The sequence below is a fragment of the Hyalella azteca genome, unplaced genomic scaffold (genome assembly GCF_000764305.2).
Source record: "Hyalella azteca isolate HAZT.00-mixed unplaced genomic scaffold, Hazt_2.0.2 contig5289, whole genome shotgun sequence".
Taxonomy (NCBI): domain Eukaryota; kingdom Metazoa; phylum Arthropoda; class Malacostraca; order Amphipoda; family Hyalellidae; genus Hyalella; species Hyalella azteca.
Genome location: NW_025935483.1, coordinates 12129 through 15976, shown reverse-complemented (window position 1 = coordinate 15976; position 3848 = coordinate 12129). Strand labels below are relative to the sequence as shown.

At 35.7% G+C, this 3848-nt stretch overlaps 1 long non-coding RNA gene across 1 annotated transcript in view; it reads right to left on the bottom strand.

Moving 5' to 3' along the window:
* Positions 1-2930, bottom strand: part of LOC125177849 — a 5315-nt gene extending 2385 nt beyond the window's left edge. The window contains exon 1 of the long non-coding RNA XR_007156685.1: positions 2871-2930. This is a non-coding gene — a long non-coding RNA (uncharacterized LOC125177849). The remainder of the gene's footprint in view (positions 1-2870) is intronic.
* Positions 2931-3848: the final 918 nt, after the last annotated feature.

Below are 3848 nucleotides of genomic sequence, written 5' to 3'. Positions count from 1 at the left end.
CAAAACATATGATGGTTGTCACTAAAACATTCCTTTCTGTTTCAGGTATGTTTTTCACGATCTTTTTTTATAGTGAATTCATTTAACCTAATTAAAATGGTGTGAAATTACAAGCTGTCCTGTAAGCTTACAGATACAAAAAAATGCTATAAGGCTGCTGATATGAAGCTTGCAGTGGACAAGGTTGTTGTAAATGCTCAATGGCATGTTCATGGATACGGTTATATCGCATCAATAATACGGTAATATCGCATCAATAATACGGTAATCAATGTATATGGTAATATATCAATAAAGGAAAAACGAGTAAAAATCACAGAAAATGTCATTTACTCTACCTCTACATCATCTACAATGAGAGAGGAGGACTTCAGAGTACTGTTAGTAATGGATGAGTACACTCTGCATGCTTTTTATCTTTTTTTTACACTTTTTTTGCTTCTGGCATCTTACGAATAGCATATGGAATTTTTTTGAAGATGCCATTCGATAGCCCTCGCAAAGAGCTATAAAATGAGCCTAAACTTGTTTCTGAAATGTTTCATGGTAAGAAGTTATTAACAAAAAACGCTCAAAACCGTCCCAAGTAGCCCCAGTTGACGGTACTTTCACTTAGAAGCTGACTTATAATAAATACAGGTACACGTTGATTTTTAAATCAATGATAAAACAATTCCTAGATGGTCATGGCCATTGTTTTGTATATCAAGAGAAATCATTGGCCTGTTTGTTAAAAGCTCATCATACAAGAGTGATGTGACAGCATCATTCACCTTCAGTATGGTGCCACTATCATGATTTTTCACTAATAACTCATGTCAGGATTATCAAATAGAAAATAAAGGTTTTAAAGCCACATTGTACACTACTGCTGTTGCATTGGAGATTCAACAAGACAGGATGACTTAGCAGGCATATAAATTCAGTAAGCTGCAGTATTTGTTAAATCTTGACAAGTTGACAGTTAAAATAATAAACAAGAGTTTGAAATGAATAAGCTCTCAGTATGACTGATTCAAATACTTTAGTTTTTATTGAGAAACTGAACCACCAACATAACATTAATATTTGGAGTAACTTTGATATCTTACAGCTACAGAGTTCAGAGTTCAGACTACAAAATATCTACTCCCTGGAGCCACAAATAGATTTTGTAGCTATGAGTTGTTTGAATTTTAAAAATTAATTCAAATTTACCAAGCTGTGACTTCACTTTTCAGCTTCAATTTTTTTTATTCCAACACCTTCTTTCAGTTTCAAATATATTTTCTGAGCAAATATAAAAAATAAATGTGATTTATGAACTTTTTTGCAAAACCATGGATATTATGTCATAATAGTTTATTTAGCCATAAAACGCAAACAAATAAAGTAAACAGTAGGTATTTAAACACGTATGACAAGTATTCTTTCTAAAGATTGGAGGAGAAATTAAAGATTGATGCTAACAATTTTAAAAGCTTGATGCTATCTTTCTAATGCTTACATCAACACCAAAGTGAAAAAATAGCAGGAGACACCAATGACTGGTGTTGGTTGGGATTAATAGCGAATTTCATCCATTCCTTTAGCTGTTGACTAATTTTCTGGGTAAAGTCAAGTTTTTTTTCTGGGGTAGCGGCTCCATTCGCGATGCTTGGTCTTCCTCTTGGAGTTGAACTTGGAGTCATCAATGATCAAACCAATGGTTACATTTTCCTTGAAGTTTGACAGACACATCAATTTCGTTTCAGTACTTGGTAATTCATTTTATATAAAAACCAGGAATTCACCACACTCATGTCTTGGAAATAAAAAAATTCTCATGTACAATTTTTTAGATTTGAAGTCTAAACAGGAAAGTCCAATCAACATGTCATATAAATCAACACCTCCCATAAATTTTGTATATTCTTTTACAACAAATGGTCTGTTTATTTCAATGTGCTTGACGGTGTCTGCTGGAGTGATGCCGGAATAAGTTGATCAAAGGTGATCACNGATGTTTATGTTTTTTCTGCAAGATATTTTTGGCGGAAACGGTAAAGCAATGCGGATTGCGGAAGTTGAAAATTTTATGAAATGACATGTTTGCGAAGTGCAAACCGCGATTTTTTAATCGAACAAAAATTTATGACATTCGAGCCGCGAGATTTCATACCTACTGAAATTATATGATATTAGAGCCGCGATATTTCAGACAAAAATAGGACTTTTCCAGACTAAATTAGAGCCGCGATATTTCAGACAAAAATAGGACTTTTCCAGACTAGAATGAACGCATGGAAGTGATGGAACTAAAACAAAGCTTGATATAAAGGAAAAACTAGAGAAGTGACGGAATTACCTACGATGTCGGAATATACCGCGTTTACGGTTTACCCAAGTTGTTCTTCGAAGTTCAAACTGCAAGTCCAGCGCCAGCCAAATGCCAATACAGCGTTCTTAGAAAAATATTCTGCAAAACTTGGGTTTTTGTAAGAATTTTGTTATAAACTATGCTTGCTATGCATCGGCATTTAGATGACTGCAGAGTGCCGGCGGGCGGCAAGGCGGGCGAGCGGCAACACATCTCAAAGATTGCCAGTCGCCAGACCAATGAGACCATCACCAATGTTTTTGGTCTACAAATGCACAAATTGACAATGCAATAAAATGGTGTCATTTGTCAAAGCAGAGACTTTTTTCGACTCTTCTTCAGTTCATTTTTGAGTCCTATTAGTAGACTAGTAAAGTATCATGGAAGGGTACCCCTACACCCGTACCGGCGGTAACACTACAGCGTTCTGCTTCTGCATCATCATGCAACATGCATGATAAATTTATTAAAATATTGAGTAAATAAGGAAATCAATTAATTATAAAAATCTTTGGTTTGCCAATATGCTTACTTGGTTAGCGTGTGGATTGGCACTGCAGCGGTGGATTCTTGTACCTACTACCTACTGCAGCCCAACATTTTACGATAGTTCGAGTTTTATAATTTATACACCCGCGCGATTTTCACAAATGGCAATTTTGGACGCCGTTGTCCGAAACTATGGAAATACAAAACTGTTGCCATCGACGCTTTCAAAAATAAAACCCCATCTCTATCACCCGTTACTAGTCATTCATTTAATTAAGAATCAACATTGGCAGAATTGAAATCTTTATAGTAATATATATTTCTCCTTTGATCTCCCCCAAATTCCTTGCTGATATTTGGAGGCTATGGGAGATCAGAAAGCAGGTTACCAAATCATGGCAAATGACATCTTACTGCAATACGTGTCTCTTATACACATCTAGATGTGTATAAGAGACAGGTCATATATAATCCCATAATCCCACATATTATACAATAAAAAAAATTAACAATATCAAAACTTGAATCTTAACATGAAGGGTAAACGCGATATATTCCGACACATTAAGGACGCATCGAGAAATGAAAAACAATATAAAAAACTGTATGCGTTACTCAAGTTCTGTTTGCTTTACGTGACTCTCAAAACACTGCACGACGCACCAGCAACAATGAAACGTCACAAAATGTTGCCATATATATTTAAAAGCCTTTAGAATGCAAACCTACCAAATCCCTATATACCGACACTGTGTGTGACTATATTCGGCACATGGTAAGATGTATTCCGACCGCGCTTCAAATTGTACTAATACGTAATTCCGAAATCCACGTGTTTGTTTTCTGATCGCTGTGTGAGCTGTATTGGAATACGACACAGCTTTGAATTAGAACACTATTGAATATTGAGTACCACTTAATTAGGCTTTTAATTNTTGAGCGGGAGCGCAGCCCTACACCACAAATTTAGCTCGTAAACAAGCCCTGGCGCCAACGCCTACCCTATAATGCAATAACTAAA